Below are 20,971 nucleotides of genomic sequence, written 5' to 3'. Positions count from 1 at the left end.
AGCGCAGCTCAATTGATTAGCTATGCTGTATGGGATGCCCCCTTGGACTACCATTACTTATACAAAAATCACACTGCAAGTTGAGGTAATCACAGTGACCTTATGCAACAACAATGTTGACTACCTGGTACATGAAAACGCATGGATTTATAAAGTAAATGATGTTGTTAAAGGTCTTAATGTTGTGGTAGTTGTGGGTGGACTTCATGGAGTACTCCAAGATGGTACTGGATGTTTGGGTGAAGGGCAGTAATGTGAGTAATTATGGAGAGCTGTGCAATCTATTTCTCAGAGAGCACATGTTCAATCATTGTTTTGCAGAGCTGTGCCAACAGCTAATTTTCTTCCAAACTCACTGTTTACAGTGAGCTTGCACAGGAAGTGAACTTCTGGCTCAGCACTAGGGTCCACAAGAAGATACTTGGGAGTGACCCCAAGAAGAGTGGTTCAGGTTAGACCCAGTAAATTAAGGGGGAGATCCAAGGTGACATAGACAGGTCCCAGAATAAGGTGGGGGCATGGTTCCAATGCCCCTTCTGAGAAACAGGGTGGAGGTTCAAGTGGACGGTGGCCCAGGGCACCCGCTTTCCAACCCGGGTGCTTTGATTGTTTCCAATTAGGACACAAGCAGCGGGACCATGGGTGTACTAAGAAGCCACTGGTGTGAACTCCACAATGTTATGTTATGTTATGTTAAGATAGATTTATTGAGTGCACTTACACCATAGGTCTCTTGGCGCTGTTCCTACACTGGCAGCTGCGAGGATCCGACTTAATCAGTTTGTCCAAAAAGCCAGGTTTTTAAGGTCTTTCTGAATCCTAAGAGACTATTGCAGTTCCTAACTGAGAGTGGAAATGATTTCCAGAGCCTACGGGCTAAATAAGCAAACCTGCGTCCGCCTAGTTGTTTTAGTTTAATAGTTGGAATAGACAAAAGATGAAGATGGGTGGAACGAAGAATGCGTGTGGGGATGTGTCTCGTGATTAAGCTGTTAAGGAATTTAGGGCTAGTGCAGTGCAAGGCCTTAAAGATTATACAGCCCGTCTTGAACACTGAGCGTTGTGCTATAGGCAGCCAATGTAAGGTGCGCAGAAGCATCCTGGCCGACTGCCATCTTGGCTGCTTGTAAATCAATCTCGACGCCTGATTTTGGATTATCTGTAAACGGTTTACCAGGCTTATGGGGAGGACAGAATACATTGAGTTAGAAAAATCAAGGCGGGACAAAACCAGCGCGATCACCACCTGGGTCAAGGCTTGATGAGACAAAAGGTAGGCGATATTCCTTATTTTCCGTAGTTGAAACAGAGAGGAGGAAATCACTGTGCCCACATGGCACTAAGAGAGAGATCGGGGTCTATAGTTACTCCAAGACTCTTCACCGAGGTTGACGGTACAGGAGGGGGGCCTAGTTCGCCCGGCCAAAAATGGGGTCCCCAACTAGCAAGGCTTTTCCCAGGCAACACCAATTTGGTTTTCCCGGGATTAAGCTTCAGTTGGTTCTGATCCATCCAGCCTTGCATGTGCAGCATTGTAGCTTGAAATTCAGCAGCTGCATTTTGGGGATCTAGCTTAAAGACCAGATGAAGATCGTCAGCATAATTGAATACTGTTGCATTCTTAGCCTTGAGTGATTGAATCAGAGGTTGAATGTACAAGTTAAACAATAATGGGGATAGTGATGAGCCTTGGGGAACTCCACATGAGGTGGTCAAGTTAGGGGCAGTGTAACTTCCAAGACGCACCGCCTGGGTTCTACCAGTCAGGAAAGATTTTATCCACCCCTGTGCTGTTCCCCGGATCCCCGCTTGTTCGACACGGTGCATTAAGATGTTGTGGTTGACCGTGTTGAACACGGCCGACAAATCTAGTAACACAAGAGCCTGTGGAGTTCCCATATCAGCGTTGGCACTTAGTGTATCCATCACCGCCAGGATTACCGATTCTGTGGAATGGGCAGGGCGAAAGTCGGCTTGGTTCGGTTCAAGATAGTTGGAATGGTGGGTAGTGTGGCCTTAGAGGAAGTAGTCCACAGGAGCTGAGGGTAGAACATGCCCCAGTGTCCCTTAGTTGGGAGGTGGACTCAGAGGGTAACTTGTGATCCCTGAGGGTGGGAGCTGTCACTTCCATCAGATCACAGTTAATGGGGGCCCGTTACTGCTCTAAGGGATACCAGTGCCAGCCAGACCATGGTGGTGGAAAGGTTGGTTGCTCCAAAACAGTACACCAGACAGGTGTGTAGGGTAACTCCTCGTCATTGGCAGGACTTCTTATGTCCTATGACCCTGGTGCCCCTAGAAAGGGGTGAGGAAGTGGCCCAGAGCAGGGTCGTAGTCAGTCCCCAGATGCCCATTGAAGGCATTCTTGGAAAAGAGTAACGACCAATATTAGTAGAGCTAGGAGGGACGGCCTCCCAAAGTCCCCTCCGAGCTCAGGTTTCTGGGGTTACTACTCCCAAGGGAGAGTACAGAGGCCCAGATGGAGCGGAAAGAAGTGGCGGTATTACACAGTAGAAGGACCAGTGTACCTGGGGTTGCCAGTTGAGAGAGAAGAGCACCCCAAGACTGACCCTGGATAGGCCACTTCTGACCAGGAGGTGCTGCATGTTCTGTCACAGAGACAGAGGAAAGTACACCTGCAATAAAAAATAATGGTGTGTTGCTCCTATAAGTATGAAACACTTCACTTCTGTTGTACTTTGAACAATTCAGACAGGGGGAGCATCTCTTTTAGGATGCACAAGCCCTTACCCACCTAGGTGGCACGCTTCATCATCAGACTGTGCTCCTCACTGGGCGAGCAATGCCCAGTGGGCCCATCAGATGGGGGCCCTTTCCCAGCAATCTTTTGACTCATGCTGCCGGTGATGAGGCAGTTGAGTAATGCCCTGTGCCTAACATGTTCAAACGATGAGGTAGATTGGGTGAAAGAAAAAGAAAATTGGCTATGGGTTGCTGTAAGAAATTGGGTTGTTGGTTGTCAGGGTGAGGCACAAGCCAATCCTAAATTAACCTTTCCTCAACCCTCTGGTAGCTTGGCACAGAGCAGTCAGGCGTAACCTAGAAGCAATGTGTGAAGTATTTGAGCATCACTTCAAACAGTAATAGAGTGAAAACAGCCCACAAAAGTATCCCACACCAAGTGGGATGAAGTTTCTTTAATAAATAAAACAAGGACAAAATGACAAAAATCCAATTAGTAGAACCGGATATATGTAATTTGAAAGAATTTACTATGGAAACAGTGCCAAAAAGTACAAAGCGCCAACCGTGGATATCTGGCTGCGCTGCACCGGGACAAAGTCACAAGTTCAGACCAACCGCAATAGAGAGAGGACTAACTACCAGGACCTAGTTAGGCCCACTAGACAGAGTACCTATAATCCTGGTTTGCGGAGCATTGTGAGGATCCACACTTAAGATTTGTTGCGCAGCCAAAGCGATGGATCGGTTCTGCAATGCATTGAGGCTGCAATGCGAGGGCCTGCGGTGTTATTCACAACAACAGGGCTTGTGATGCATAGTCTGGCTTCAAGGATGTGGCACACAGTCAGGATGATGCATCGGTTCTGAAGAGCTGTGAGGCTGCGATGTAGAGTCTGACAGCATCATCGAATGGGTGCCATCAGCGAGGGATGGGAGGCCTGCGTCAAGAATGCATTGAGCAGTGGCAGTTCCGATGAAGTTTCCGAGGTGATGCGGATCTTTGCAGCAAATGTAATCCACACAGCAGTGGCGATACGTCTGTTCTGTTCTCAGTTTGCACCGCAAAGCAGAGGAGATGCATTGGTTCCACTGGATCTACAGAGGCTGTCAGAGCTCCATAAGCTTGCTTTCAAGGGTCCAGTATTGGGGTGGCACCACTTGGCAGGGTAGACTTACAGATAGCAGAGTCCAGGTCAGGTGCAAGGTTGCTGGACATCTATTCTGTCCCTGAGGCTTTAGATCAGGAGGCCAGCCAGCTAGTCCTTGGAGTCACTCTGGGTTCAAGAGATGCAGGTCCAGTCCTTCTCACCCAGGCAAGAGGTCAGCCGGTCATCACATCAGGGCAGCAGTCCTTCAGAGCAGCAGTCCAGCAGAGTGGCAGTCCTTCTGCAGAACAGCAGTCCTTCTTCCTGGCAGAGTATACACAGTTCCAGATGTGAACTGAAAATTTGGTGTCTGAGGTCCAGTATTTATACCAAGTTTTGCTTTGAAGTGGGGAGAAGCTTCTAAGTAGCATTGTCAAAATTTTAATTTAAAATCTAACTTCACCATAAGTTAGGATTTTTCATTACAATTCAAAAGACACCAAACATTAACAGGTCACATGTTACGTTTTGGAAATTGTAATAAGGTAACTCCAATGTTATCCTATGGGAGAGGTAAGTCTTGCAGTAGTAAAAAATGAATATAGGATTTTTTCACAGCCAAGACATGTAAAACAGGGTATGTATCAAACTTGTTAAATACATTACACCCTGTCATCTGGGTTGTCCAGTGGCTACCCTAGGCGTGACTTATATGTATTAACAAGGAATGTTTGGGCCTAGCAAAATGTTTACTTTGACAGGCTAAAGTATCAGTTTAAAACTTGAAACACACAGTCTGCAATGGCAGGCCTGAGGCATGTTTAAAGGGCTACTTAAGTGTTTGGCACAATCAATGCTGCAGGCTAACTAGTAGCATTTATTTTACAGGCCCTCAGCACAGTTACTACCACTTTATTAGGGGCTTATAAGCAAATTACTGTGCCAATTATGTATAAGCCAATCCTGCCATGTTTTAAGAAGAATGCACAAGCACTTTAGCACTAGTTAGCTGTGGTAAAGTGGGCAGAGTCCTAGGGCCAGCAAAAACAAAGTCAGTGAAGCAGGTGGTCTGAAGCATCATTTTTATCTGGAGAATGAGGGAAACACTGAGTGGTAGGAAATTTGTGCTGTGCAGTGATCCCACACCTTCCCCACACAGATTTTAGAGGAAAATGTGACGTTTTAGCTAAATTTGAGGTTTGCAGCGGATTCTTGGAAGGAAAATGTTGGGGGATCAAGACACACTACACCTCCCTGGACTCCCACGGGTGTCTTATTTTCAGAATTGTCTTTTAGGTTCCCCTAGATGTTTGCAAACCTGGGACCAAAAACACAGGTGGCCATCTATCTCTCACAGAACGACCTCATGTTTTAAGGGGGTCATCTGCGTTTTGGTCTCTGGCTCAGAGGCCACCCAGGGAAACCTACCAAACTCAGACATTTCTGAAAACTAGACACCCACGGGAGTCCAGGGAGGCATGGCTTGCATGGATATCCCAACATTGTCCTACCCAGAATCCCCTGCAAACTTTTAATTAAGCTAAAACCTAATCACATTTTCCTCACTTTTCTGTCTGGGAAAGTTGTGGGATCACTGGACCGCCACAAATTTCCTACCATCTAGCATGCCCTGAGGTCTCCCGATAGAAATGGTACCTCACTTGTGTGGGTAGGCATAATGAAGGAAACAGGAAATGGCGCAAATCGTACTGTGGCGACTTCAAAATAACCTATCACAAAACAACCTAGTTTTCCAAGGGGGAGCACCTGGGTTTATGGCCCTGGGCTCGGCAGCCATCTAGGGAAACCTACCAAATGCACACATTTCTGAAAACTAGACAGCCTGGGGTGTCCAGGGAGGTAGGACGAGCATGGATCCACAACGTTGTTCTACCCGGAATTCTCTGCAAACTTCAAATTTAGCTGAAAAAATCACTTTTTCCACATATTTTTGTGTGGGATCATTGTGCCGGCCCAAATATCCTACCATCCAGCGATTCCCTTGGTCGCCCGAGTAAATTGATACCTCACTTGTGTGGGTGTCCAATGTAGAATTGGCTAAAAATGTATTTATTAAAAAATGTAGCACTTGGAATTCTCTGTGCTATACCCTTAATCCCTATGTTTTTGGCCCTTCCCAGTCACAGGCCCTTGACCCACCCACGCAAATGAGGTATCATTTTACTCAGGAGACTGAGGAGAATGCTGGGAGGTAGGACATTAGTAATTTGGGGAATTTAGTATCACACATAATATGCATAATGCCTGAAATCCTGCCATTATCCCACTTTGCGTAATAATGCGCCATTCACAGTAAATATTTACGGTGAAAATACAGCAATAAAAGACCACAAGTAGCTGTTGTTTGTGGTGTTTTATTTACATGCGTTCTCACACCAAAAAATTGAAATGGAGACACATACCATGCTAAAATATAGAGCATGTATTGGCAGATTCCTGTCTTGCATAATTGTGCATACTTTCTTCTCATTTTGCCAACAATGTGCATAATTACACAAAAGCAAATTACACAAAGTTTGCACACCCCTTATATTAATGGGATGCACTATGTTACTGCCATCAAATCCTTGTGTCTCTGCTGCTAAAGTAGACGTACAATTGACTGATAATGCAGTTTTACAATATTGCATAAAGCTTATATGCTGTCACTACAGCTTCCATTATCAGATCCAAACTGCCTTACCTGAGTACCTGCCTGAGGCCTGCCATTTTCTTCAGCTCATCGGTTGGATCTTCACCAAAGTCCACCCTTGGAAGACTTCCCTGCAACCTCATTGGCAGGAGTCATATCAGGGGGTGCTAATCACCAACACAACTGTTAAGTGTTGGGCTCTGCAAACATGGATATACTGATTCCATTGAAAGCATGCTGCACCTTCCTGGGAAAACAGCCTACCAGCACTTGCCTTGGACCTGCATTCAGTCCCACGATGGGGAGCTCTGCCATTCCTCCTCCTGCTGCTATCTAATCACCTGCCAGTGAGTCGAATCGCCACTGCGCACCATCTTGCTCTGCCCCTCCAGAGACACACAGTGCTATGACCGTCATTACTCACCATCACCATCTACACCTGAGGTATGCTGCCATCTCCTGGATACTGGATCACCCTCGGATCTTGTCTGCTGTCTTTGCTGCTGCCCGGAGTATCTGGACCGTAATGGGTTGCATCACCACTGTGGAATGTAAGATTATTTTGAGCCTTAATAGTATTGAACCTGTTTTTGAGAGGGGCCACTGCTCCATATATGTGAACAATTCCTACATACTGTTGCTTGAGAAATATCACAAAACAATTAATCATTCTTCCAGCAGCGGCTCCTCTGTTAAGGCGGAGGAGCGTCGCCCCACTGCTTTTCAGGAAAAATAAAATGATAATAACACAATGTTATCATTTTATTTTTCTGTGCTGAAGCCAGTTTTGGGGTGGGGTGTGCTTGGCTGTCATCACAGCCAGCAGGGGGAGGAGTGGTTGGTGCTCTTAAATGTGCATGATGGTTTGGCCGGCCATCTTGTGCTGGGCAAACAGTCATGCGCACTTAGCATATTCTCCACCCGACTGTAATACACAGCCTGGGTGGAGAACATGCACAGGCTCTGACTCCCTGTCTGAGCTCCAGACCGGGCCGTTCAGACCTATCACGATGCTGCTGTCATTCTGGTGACAGCAGCATTGTGATTGGCTTAGGGAGACTGTGTGCTTCCTGCTTCCGTGAAGAGAAGCAGAGGAGAGACGGCAGTCGTGCAGAGGGAAGTGAAATTGTCTTATTTTTTCACCCCCCTGCCCAGCCACCCCCATTTCATTACATCCACCTCTCCTTTCTTCCTGCTGGATTTGCACTCACTTGCATATTGATGGTGGGGGAAGTGTTCTTTTGATCAAAGTACTCCTCAAGAAAAACAAAACTTGCCTTGATTTATTCTATCATGGGCCCAGACTGTAAAAATGTGCTAGCCTCTCCCTCCCTCCTTCCATGGAATTGAGAAGTATAACAACCCCCTTGGCCGTTACCGACCTGATGTTACTCACCGTGCCTCATCAAAGGAGGGATTGGTTTGTGAGCACCACAGAGCACACAACTGAAGTGTCTTCAGTGGCTGGAATGAGTGTGATCCTCTTGTAGATACCATAAGCTTGGAGCCACCACTTATGACTAAAGACTCCCTGCTGGTATAGTGGTTTTTTTCAATAAATCAATCAATCACGTGCTTGTTAAGCGCTACTACTCACCTGTGAGGGTCTGAAGGCGCTGGGGGAGGGGGGTTTTGCAGGTTCCAGTCCATCAAAAAGGGGTTCTGTCGAAGAGCCAGGTTTTGAGGTTTCTTGTGCGAGATGTTGTCTGCCTGAGGTGGAGAGGGAGGGCATTCCAGGTTGAGGCCGCGAGGAAGGAGAAGGAGCGGGCACCTGATCTGGTCTTTCTGGTGCGGGGGACCATGGCAAAGGAAAGCTGGGCTGATCGTAGGGTCCTTTGGGGTGCGTGGAATTTGAGTCGGCTATTCAGGTATGCTGGTACGGTGTCGTGGAGGGCCTTGTGAGTGTGGGTGAGCATCTTGAAGGGGACTCTAGCTTCAATGGGGTGCCAGTGGAGTGTCCGCAGATGCTGGGAGATGTGGCAGTGTCTTGGCAGGTTGAGGACCAGTCTTGCGGCGGCGTTCTGGATGTTCTGTAGCTTGCGTGTGAGGTTTTTGTTTATTCCGGCGTAGAGTGAGTTGCCTTAGTCGAGTCTGTTGGTGACCAGGACATGAGTGACGGTCTTTCTGTGTTTGAGGGGGATCCATTTGAAGGCCTTGAGTAGGAGGCGGAGGGTGTGCAAGCAGGAGGACCAGACAGCGTTGATCTGGCGGTCCATTTTGAGTTCGGAGTCCAGGATGATTCCCAGGTTGCAAGTGTGGTCTCTGGGGCTGGGCGGACTTCCGAGGGCAGGGGCCACCAGGTGTCATTCCAGGCATCGGGGTGTGGGCCCATGATGAGTACTTCTGTTTTGTTGGTGTTTATTTGACGGCAGCTGTTTTTCATCCATTTGGCGACGGCTTCCATGCCTCCTTGAAAATTGTGTCTGGCGGTTTTGTGTTTATTGGATAGGGAGAGTAGCACCTACAGGACAGTGGGCACTATCTGCAACCCAAGGATCTGAACATTAGGGTTGAGGACTGATAGAGCACTTACAGCACTCTAAATTGTACGGGTGCATTATACTCATGGTTCAAATGCACTTACATGTATTTTATCGTTTGCAGTGTTTTCTGATTATTAAAATGCATTTATTCAAATCATATAAGCATTAAAAATGCTGTATGCACATTTCAGTAGGATTTGTATGTATAAGAAAAGCCTATAATTCCTGTATGCATAATGTGCAGGATGAAATTATATTCACATAATGTAACTGTGTATCGTTAAAGTTGCCTGTACTGTAGGCCCAACACTGCAGGTTGTATTGAGTATCGTTTTTCCTTGGTTGCTCAAGAAATAATTACATGAATCCTTTTTGTATTCGAAGATAGTATGTTCTTATTCTACTGCAGGTGCAGGATTTCAACATCGTTATTCTTAGATTTAAGGAGATGTCTTTGAAGAAGACTAGAAGGCAAAAAGGGAGGATGCCTTTCGTGTCTGGCCTATATGGGAATCAATGCCACTGGAAAGGAGCTGAACAACCACGGCTCCTGTGGAAATTTACAGAAATGTTGCAATTGACAAGACTAACATGTGATGTAATATGGGTGGAATATTGTCTTTTTGTATGATGCGCAGGGACAGAGTTGAGAGACTTCTGCTTTTTTTTGGAGGAGGAGGAGCATCTTAGAGCGAGCTCCATAGCCTTAAGCTATATGACCCATTTGACGTGAGTACTTCTTAGGAAGTCAACACGTGCTGACACCTGTGGGGTATGATATAAGGGAGATGGGTAGGATACTCACCAAGAGCAGTGTAGGGAAAGAGAACTTTTGTTTTCCTTCTTCATGAAAAAAGGACTTGGACTCAGCTTCTATTCTGTGTTGCATTTTGATTTTGGAGTTCCTCACATTATGTCTTTTATGCTGAATGAATTATATTCGTAGACTCAGCTCTGTATTGATTTTTATGTACCTATATACTCTGATATTAAGGTGTATTTATATTCAATTATTTGTGGCCTTATAATGAATCCATAAACTGGAGTTCGGAGTCTGTGGTCTGTTAAGCATGCCTAAATTGTAAGTATAATCTTGGATTGTTTGCTCCCCTTAACCGCTTTCAGCAGGCAAATAAAAGACCATCTGTACTGAATTTAGTAGGGAAGTCAAGGAGTAAATTTAGCGTAATCAGGACAAACCATGACCTTAAATGTTAATGTCTCTGCTGCAATGAGAGATAGAAAGATGGTTCAAATGGTTCCAGGAAAGGGATAACCAGAAAAGGCTCGGTCCTGGTAAACACCTGCTCTAACTTGATGTTTGGAGTCATGTTAATGTCCAGATGAAGTCCTTGATCAAAAAGCCCTTTTTGTACTATTTGGAGGCACTGATGCTGTTTCATCTCAATTTCAAAATGATTGCCCAATCATGTAGAATTTCATTGTGTCCTCTGTCCTTGGTTTTCAGGGGATACTGCTGTTGGTACTGTAGGTAGCTGCCGGCTGAACACGTTGGAACTGTACATGGCCAGAATGCTTATTAGACTCAGAAAGGTGTGGCCCGAATGCCCATTGCTAAGTAAATGCCAACTGCACACTGAAAATGGGCAAGAAAAAGTTTCACCAAGAAGAATAAAACTTAGCCTGAGTAGTGAAAGAGATGGGGTATCATTACCCACCTCACGCAACAGGTAACTCCAGTTTGAGGAAGGGAGTTAGAGCAGAACACGTATGGTCTATAATGTTCCCTATAAAAAGACAGTCTGGAAGATCGCCATCACATTGTGTACCACTGTACATGGTGCCCCCACGGACATCCACCATTCATTCCATTCAGTGAAGCACTTATATCCACAACAAACGTACATTACTCACAAACGCAAGACTACACACATTTTACCCTTACCCAATAGGGTACGAGTAAGAAGAGCTAAGTATCTGGAACAGAGGTCTAGTTCCACTGCCATCAGTACCCATTTAGCAGGCATAGGGATACTCTGTTCTGAGGGTACTTTGAGGGTGCTGTGCCATCAAAGCTTCACTCTGCTAACTAATGGCAATGTTACAATGGGGAGTACCTCTAGGAGAGTTCAACAAAGAAAGGCTGATTTTACAGCTGAATTTCCTACACAGTAACTGGAAAAAATTCAGGCGGTGGATTCCTTCATTCGATTCAGCCCTTTTCGGGAAACATCCTTAACAGCGCGGTTAGTACACCGCAATGCTGTTACATCGCGGTCGTTACAACGACCGCATGTAACAACGCTATGCCATTACACTGCAAATCTTTACATCGACTTGCGCTAGATGGCGTGCTAACATTAAAAATGGTGTCGTTTACTATCCCAACACCTTCCCTACTGATAAGTGGACTGGAGTTGGAATGGTAAATTACACTTTTTTAATGTTAGCACGCCACCTAGCGCAAGTCGATGTAAAGACTTGAGTTGTAAAGGCATAGCGTGGTAACATGCAGTCGTTGTAACAACTGCGATGTAACAGCACGAGTTGTAATAACACGCGTTGTTACATCATACATCCGCATTTTTCTCCTGTAGTTGGAGGATTCTCCATTAGTACCGAACTCCACTTCAAGCAAATAGTCTTTTATCCATGTTGTTTTTCCCTCAGATATAATCTGGGGTCAGAAGGGCATATGCACTTTACTTTTGAGCGTTTCTTATTCAGTTTGCTTCATGGCATTTTGCTGCATTTCATCGTTGGAAGTCATGTGTAATTCAGTTTGGCATGCAAGGCATTGCTGACAGTCAATGGTTGGTATTCTTTCTTTGCATTACACTGCTTCTGGCGGGTTTGGTTGCAGCTCACGGCATATTTTTTTTAGACTTTGTACTGCCTTCCCCTTCTAGTATATGTAGGTTTTTCATTTTCAGGGAAACCTGTTCTTTGTGTAATGTTTTATGGCATGCAAAAATCAGGCTTCTTTAAAACCCATGGAATGTGTGAACGATTGTGAAACATTCTGAATGTTGCAGTTGATTTTGTGGGGGCCTCTTACTTCATATAAAATGTGTTGTTTGCTGAGCAACATTTTCCAAAATATTTTTACATGAACCTTCTCATCTGCATGTACCCTTCTATTGATGATATAGTCCGCATGCATTGATGTCCTTAGAATTTCAAAGGGTGTTCTTTGAAATTTTCAGGACATCAATGCATGCAGACTATATAGCATCAGTAGCTTTTATTTACCCTTAGGAAAATGAATTCAGTTCAGAAGTGCTTTGAAAAATTGCTTTGCTGAGTATGCTGGATCAGAAATTCACAGAACAGTCTGCCACTCTCCTGTAGGGACAGTACAATCTGGACTCCAAAGCGAATTTCCACAAAGAGAATTTCAAGCACTCCCTGGTGCGTTTTGACCTCATCAACAGGCTTCAGATCGGGCTATCAAATCCTGGCACACGTGAAAAACTCCAAGTGTATGTCTAACATTGCAGAGATACATGGTTTTCTATACAGTGTCTGTAGCAGGGAGATTGCATGGGATTATAAACTCTTCGGTTCCTCATGGGTAGTGATGGGGTGGGTAAATGCCACAAAGTCAGGTAATGTTGTTCTTCGTGAAAAAAAACTAAGTCCCAAACTTTACTTTTTTGCTAACCCATACCCTGCAACCAGATGTGCCACCCAAAATAGGCAGGAAAAGGGATGTAGGGAATTGTGCTTCCTTGGTGTGCCTCAGGGATGCTTTTATGACTGAGTGAAAGAGGACAAAGACAACAGCTATCTCACCAGCTGCCTCATCTTCTATCCCCACTGCTGGAAGTCTCGCCCTTGGACTGCCGGTACTAGGGAAACGAGGTGTATGCGGCCCCTGCATCGTTCCAGCTGTCTTTTTGCCCCGTTTGCTTTTTTTCTTTTAAACCTTGTCAGCTTCACGTTTGCAAAGCCCCTTAAGTTTAAAAAAAACAGAATACGCAAAGATGCAAGGTCTCGAACTTCCCAAATCGGCTCATGGTCACTTTGGACTGTCTAGCACTGGAACAGGCGGTCTTTGGAGGCATTACCATGAACCTAGACATGTTTTTCATCTCATTTTACAATATGTCTGTGTTGAGCGTGTCTGTGTTGTACCACTCCACTGCCTCTTTAATGCACTATGCATTAGGAGTGACACTGAGTGAATGCAAACTGAAGAGAGGCCTGGCCCTCTTGACAAATCAAAACGGGGCTACAAAAAGTCTTATGTAATCAACACAATAGTGCCTGAATCCCGACTAATTACCAGGGGATAATTATGAAAGAATATTTTTTAGTATCTATATGTGACTTATCACTATACAATGCCTAAATTCTATCTTGGCTACACCCAGATTAATTCACAGTTCTTAGATAGCAGTTCAAAAGAAATACATATGGCCAAATTTATATACTTTTTGTGATGTTCCTTGGTGCACGAGACTGCTCCATATTTACGAGGTAGCACTAAGCCGCATTTTTTAGGTTAGTGCTGCCTTGTAAATATTGTTCCCTTTAAGACAGTTTTTTGCGATAAAGGCGCGTGCAATGGGTGTTGCTCAAGGCATTCCCAGCAACATCCATGGCTTTTTGACACTGCCCCAGATTTACGAGAATTTGTAAATTAGAGGAAGCGCCCAAAAATGTATGCCTCTCCAGGGGGGGTGTAAGGGAGGCACAACGAGGAGAAATATATTTATTTCTCCTCGTTTTCCCTTTTTTTATGTGTGCTCCATTCTGCAGCACACATAGAAAGAGGAACAAGCCTCTTGTGATTGTTTTTGTGCAGGAAGGTTTCCCCTCCTGCACAAAATTAAGTATCCCCGCAATGCAGGCACCCTTGCACCATGGTGCAAAGGTGCGTGGGTTGGAGCACGGAAGCTCATTGTGCGCCGGTGCAGGGATAAAAAGGCGGGAATGCCCTGCATCTGATAGATGGGGTGCATTTCTGCCCTTTTCTTTTACCGTAGGGCAGGGCAGCAGGAAGGCTTGCGGCGCTGCCATACGGCAAAGCCTCATAAACGAGGCCCTCTATTTATTGGAAATTGCGTAACTATGAATAAGGCCCTGTGTCCTTAGGTAAATCTCTTGACCAGTGCAACTCGCAAGACTTACCTGACCCCATTCCACTGTGGTCTAGATAGCAGCCAACTGCATCCATTGATGCTTTGAGTTTTCTAGGTGCTTTTCAAATAAAAATTCACATCTCTGGTTCCCCTATTCATATTTTGACTATTAATGTGTCATCTTATTTATTAATGATTCTAATTATTTTTTCATGTTATTGGTTTGTTTCTAAACTTTCATTTTCTTTAGTGCTGCTTGAATACTGAATGCACTGGGGAAAGGACTACTGCTTTCTGCCTTAGCCACCAACTATGCAAAACTTAGCTGTTGGGACAAGTCATGTACATAATAACAGTGGAGAGTGAGGTGAGTGGCAACAAATAGAAACTAAGTTCTTCTTTATTTATACTGTTAAAAGGTTCAACTGCATTTAACAATTTTTATTTATTAAAAGGTTAATTTACAATTGTTCTTAAAACTCTCTTTGAAGCTCATTATGACACATGAGCTCTCATTGAGCAGGGTTGGGTTCAACATTTAAATATTACCTGTGTTAGTTGTTTTTTGGTCTCTGGGCATCTTACTCAACACCACTCCTTGGACTGCTGACTTCACTGCTTTAGGGTCAGATGCTAAATGGTTGTCCTCAATGTTGAGTTTTGGATCCACTACTTGGGTTAAGTCCCAGGACACCAGTGGTAAATGGCTCTGATTGACAACATCTGAGAACAGTAACCCATGATTGCTCTGGGACTCCTGAAAAATTTCCTTCACCAATTCTGGGCACAATGTGACACCAATGGCCAGCAAATGGACCCTAGTCCCAGAAGGATGCGGTCTGGGACTGCAGGAGTTCCAACTCAAACTTGGCCAGAGCTTTCCACTTCACTTGAGGGGGTGGTGCAACAGCTTTGACTGGCACTGAGTCAGAGCATTAAGAATTGCTGGACAAGGGTATCCCTCTCTATGCCTGCATTAAGAATTGCTGGACAAGGGTATCCCTCTCTATGCCTACAAAGCTCTATCTGGGCAATATGGGACACCACAAGATGAATTGCTGTGCAACGCAGGCCAGCTGGAGCTCTGACTGACACCTGTAAGAGCTTACAACCATGCAGGTGTGGGTGGACATCCGTGGGTCTGCAAAACGCCACCCTAGTAATGGAAGGATGCCTCTAGCATGTAGATTAGGCCTAGAGCTATTAGGCATTCAACTTCAGAAGATGTTTCTGCAAAGGAGGCATTCAGACAGAATATCGGAAAAAAATAGTGTGTGTCAAAATATCATTTTAAGAATATTGAGGACAAAAATATCTTTCTGGTAAGTTTCTATCAGTAAGCAAAGTTTTACTGTATATAGCCCTACATATATGTACCTTTAAAATATATTTATCTCCAAATTAATGTAGATGTGGACAGAAGAATAGTAAATCTATATTTACCTATTTGCATCACCTTCTCAATATTTTGGTCCTCAATATGTTTGACACAATATTCTTTCCACACAATATTTCTGTTTCTGATATTCTGTCAGTGATCCGCAAAGGAGCCTGGCCGTCCCCTATGGAGCCTATTGTCAGCCATGGTGTACCCTTGGGAATAAGAATTTGGTTGAAACGTCAGTCCCTCTCACACTCAACAATAACTGAGGGAAAGTGTCAAAATTAATATGCAATCTGAGTACCTTTTGTGACAATGGGAGGCGTCTATGTGAAGGTATCCAACCTCATGGTGACCTGGATGTGATATAATTTTAAATGAGTCCTTATCAGATCTTCTCTGACACAAAGGAGGCGGGTCAAGGGTGATTTGTCCAGGGCATCTAAATTAAGGGTGTATAAAATTACGCCTGTGCACAAACATTTATCATATCAATGTCACTTGAGGTGTTTTTCAAACAAAAAGAGTACATGCTTCATGAGTGGGTCTCAGAATAAGCCTATGACAACCTAGAGCTTTGGTATTACTCTTGATATTTGATCAAAGGCGGATCTTGCCAATGACCGTAGCAGCAGTTCTTCTCTGAAAAGCATCTAACATGTGTTCTTTTTGTTCACAAAACTTCACAGGTGTTATTTCACATACCCCTAATATAGAAGTCTTAGACATATCACCCCTCAGCCTACTCCTATTCTTTCCCATACTACAGAGATGTAAGCTGTTGCCTTTCTCACTACCCAGGCTTTGCGCAATCTTGGCAGCCCGATGATGGACTGCATCTTATGTATTCAATTATCTCTAGAAATGTGGCCCCCGAAATTGATATGATACTTTTCTGGTAGATATACCACATTTGATCTCATTTTAGCATTGCCCTTGTTGCATAATGTGAATCTTTAATTGCCTGTATCTATGAGTCAATACATTTACTACACTTCATAGGCGCCACTGTAATGATAATGTTATGGTTTAGGTGTTTTGATGAGAGTTAAAATAAGGACATTAGTTTTAGACTTGGGCTTAGGGTGATGGGCAGGGTCATGTTTAGGGTTAGAGCACAGGCTGGTTTTAAGATTAGAGTATTGGTTAGTTTTAGGATTAGCGTAAGGTTTATGGTTACACTAACTGGTATGGAAAGTGTGAGGATGAGGATCAGGATTAGGGTAAGGGTAGGTGTGGGGTTCTTTTAAGAAGCAATACGGGTCTATACAGTTGGTGTCTTGGTTAAATACACTGTATACATAGTTGATAAATATAATTCTAGGTCAATGAAGTGGTGTCAACATAGTGGTATGTTGGTGCAGTAGTATTAAAAAAATAATATACAACCATCTTGATAAATTACTATTAAGTACAGTGAAAGATATTTAAAAGAAAAAATGTGTACTGCAGTAGAGAACAGGAATAAGCGTAGAATCATCTTTTATTTAACACAAAGGTTAACACTGATGGAAACACATCCCATGAGCAGATTATTAAATTATTAAAAACACATTTAGAAAGTGACCTATTATTTAACCATGAAGCAGAAACACAGTGAAGAGAGGAAGTGAACTGAACAAACGCAGCAGTTTCCCAATATCTCCCACAAGAGGATTCTCACTGGTGAATGCTGCTTTTACCTAGCCTCCAATGATATTCCTTAGAATCCCAAATACTTAATAGTTCTGGGGAGTTTGTCAAATCGCTACAGTAAGCTGTGGTAATCAATGCAGGCATCAGTGCATGAGATCCTATCTACATTTGTAGATAATTGCATTCCATAAACATCTGCACTTGGTTGAGTTCTACAGACTTTGGCACTTAATAGAATTCCATAACAAAAATGGTACATGTTGGCTTTCAGTTGATATTGGTACCATTGCATAACATTGACACTGCTTCACAAGTGTTTCATTTCATTGGTTCACAGTGGTAAAAATTGCACTTTTCACCCCTGCCAGGACCCACAATTAAGCAATGGAGTGTTAGATGATAAAGGCACAGTCTTTTACAAGTTTTGAGATACATTGTGTACATTTGGCTTGACATAAATCTTATAACATCCAGTGTCTGTATTTGATAATAGTACAAAGGATAATAATATTTTTGTTTTAAATAAATAACACAAATTGAAGATATATTACACATATGCATAAAGTCATAGCTTGTACTGAAAGTGTAAACTATTCTAACGTTGATGCCCTGATTTGGCTGCATGCTATCGCGGCAACCTTAATCCTGAGAAAATGCATGTTTTCTGGTATAGGTATAAATAACATCTTCCATTGTTTGTGAAGTAAATAAACAATAAGAGACCGATTTCATCACAGCCATCCACTATCTACACACAATTATATGATTTATGGTAAAATGTCAAAGAAACATACTACTAAACTTATTTTACTGCTACTTCTTGGTGAAATATGGACTACATCAAATGGAGAAAGAGACAAAAATGTATCATTATACAGAAGATCAGGTAAATCATAGACTGCAACAGTGCTCCCCTAAACAGTTTGATTGGAATAGAATTCGACAGACCATGTCGAGAGGAACTGTTAACCCCTTCGGTGCTCATGACGAGCTCAGCTCGTCATGAGGCACGGTGCTCGTGTGCTCATGACGAGCTGAGCTCATCATGACCACACCCATTATCATTATGGCCCAGCACAGCAGAGGGATATCCTGAGCAGCCAAGGTGATAAAGACATTGAGCTACAAATGTGTTTCAGGTCCTGCCTTTGCAGGTTAAAGGGATTTCACTGTGGTCCTGAACTTGTATAACTGAGGACAATGTTCCAAATGGCAAGTGTGATATCAACAGTTCTAATCACAGTCCTGGCTCCAGTGGATGGTGTTGCTTTTTCTGGCCAGTCTAGTGGCTAGTGTGCCTATCAGTTGAGTTGACTATGGACTTACAGCACAACAGGTGTTATACCTAGTATTGAAGTGTCAGCACAGTTGCAGCCATCTCATACCATCCAGTCTATTAGGTTGCCTTGCTGGGATCAGGCACATATTATTTATATAATGACCAATTTTCAGACTTGAGAGTGGGGATCTGGAACTTTAACTTGACAACAGATCAATGATATCCCACAACTACAGATGATAACCTGGACTTACCGTATAGCAATTGTGAGTGAGAATTTCAACATATGGACAAGTTGAACTGAAAACAGTAAGCTAAGACTTTCTAAACCTGAAGTAAGTTGGCTAGGCACACACAAACTGTACATTTCTGGTTGTGTGCCAATAAATTACATTTTAATGTACTGCTTCTCTGATATCAGCTACACCTCACAAGAGGCAGTGGCATTTAATACGTTTGGATTTAAATTAATAGCATCAGTGAATATTGTAAACAACACTGCACAAACAGAGATATATATATTAATCTCTCTTGAAAAATAATAATTTGTTATAGATTGCTTTTACCTAAAGCCATTTGCACAGATATACATTATATGAACAATGTGTTCTTTGGGTTCTATGCTTGATGGTTCAATTTTGAACTCATAGACTCCATTTTGACCTGATTAGGACATATGCCTGAAATCAGTGCCAAGTGTCAGAGTTGGTGTGTGAATATCATTTTAGAAAGAGTATCCATACATTTCATGGATAGATTTAAATGAGCCCATGAAGTTTAACCAATAACCTTAACTGATGAAGTTTTGTTCTGAACCTTTTTCTACCAACATGTCAAACAATGTAGAAAAAGAGGTTCACATCATGTTTTTTGATTGAGGATGGTGGGGAGGAAGGGTCTTGAGAGCGAACGGGTATGGTATGTAGAATGAAGTAGAGAGAAAGAAAGGACACACAGACAGGGAGGTGTGAGAAAAGAAGAGAGAGGAACAGAAACGAAAATCATAGTAAAACATAAAAAAAAGAAATATAACAAAATCCCAAATAGATTTTGCATGTCAAAAGCAGATTCTTAAAAGCAATTCTGGTAACTCATAGATCATAGAATGTTATCCACATTTTCTGTGATGTGAAATTGTGTCTACCCAAGGAGTGCCACAGATTCAGAAATATTATATTTCTCTGATATCTGAAGTTGATTTCCAGGCAAAATAGCAACAATTAGTAGAATGATATCCCTCTATCCAAAATCCAGCCAAAGCAATATTGTATTTATCTGTTTTCAAAATTCCTGCAGTAGCAGTTGCAAACATTTTCTGGTCATGAGCCTCGCTTTGGAACTTACACCTACTCTGACCAAGTTGAAAAATTGGGTCATTCAAAGTTATTCTCACTTAAGATACTTGTCACTATGATCTACCTTACCAATAATATATTAATTTAGGCATATTGTGTTCCCTGATGGAGTTTAATGCACATCGTGAGGTTTAAGTATTGTATTTTCTGACAAAGTTCTTTACAGTAGTCTTAAATGTTGTGCAATTGCAGATTTTTTGAAGAGGTAGGTTTTCAGTAGTTACATTATTGCCAGCAGGCGTTCAATACTAATACATGGTGGGATTGAGATGCAGAGCATGAACATGGACTGTTAAGGAACTAGCTTTTCTTTCTTTAGCTTAGGGCTCCTATCTGCAGAGTGATACATTTTAATGGGGGCGAGTTTTTGCTTAATACCTGCATGGAAGCTTGTCTTCCTGAAAAAAGTATTTTCATGCAAAAGGGTTGGTGGCAATTGATGGGTACTCACATATTATGTTATGATATTATGTACAGTGTGCTCCTACCAAATTAGTCATCCTGCCACTAAGACTGAATGTATGTACTAACGGCCAAAACCCTCCTAAGCGGCAGCAAACCATTAAGTACTACACAATATCCTGAAGATCAAGTGATCCTCAATAATCTGAACTTGGCTAGGGAATGCATTGCAAAGAGTAAATGCTGCATTAAAAATGCTACTTCCACCCTGATTCTTTCTAATGATTCTCATCGATATTTAGTCTACGGTACATGGCTTTATGGCAAATACACAAGGATATAAAAGATACAAGTTTCTCAGTTGGCAGCCAAAGAAGATATACAAGATGATGTGATGCCAAAATGGAACAGAAATTCTCAGCATCATTCTGAAGCTCCAAAATTTGGATAATATAAAGCTTTTTCGATGTGCCTTTTGGCAAAGCAAAATATAAGGTGTTGCGGTAATCAAGGTGAAAGATCACTATTGCTCCGATGACACCAAATGTTTGCTCACCGGGTAAGAAACTTAATATTTTACGCAAAAGTTGTAAAAGCAGAAAACAGGATGTAGGCAATTTTGCTATTCGGCTGTCATAATCAAAGTTGTTGTCACAACTGGAGTCCAGGACCCTGACTTCTTTTACTGGATCTGGACATTTTCTTAAGGGGGTTGGCTACCAATACTGCGATCACATTGTTCTTTCTTCCCCTAAGGAGACCTCTATCTTATCAGCATTTAGCAGTAGACAGTGATTCTCCTCCAGGAGGCTACTTTTTTAAAGCAAGTGCTAAAATGTATATTATGTCATATCCGAGTCACCACTTACATTTAAAATAATTTGAGTGTCATCCACCTATGTCATAAATTAGAGCCAATAAAATCTTATTAAATGGTCCAGAAT

This window comes from Lissotriton vulgaris, chromosome 12 (assembly GCF_964263255.1).
Source record: "Lissotriton vulgaris chromosome 12, aLisVul1.2, whole genome shotgun sequence".
NCBI classification, from domain to species: domain Eukaryota; kingdom Metazoa; phylum Chordata; class Amphibia; order Caudata; family Salamandridae; genus Lissotriton; species Lissotriton vulgaris.
Note: the sequence above shows the minus strand (reverse complement) of the source record.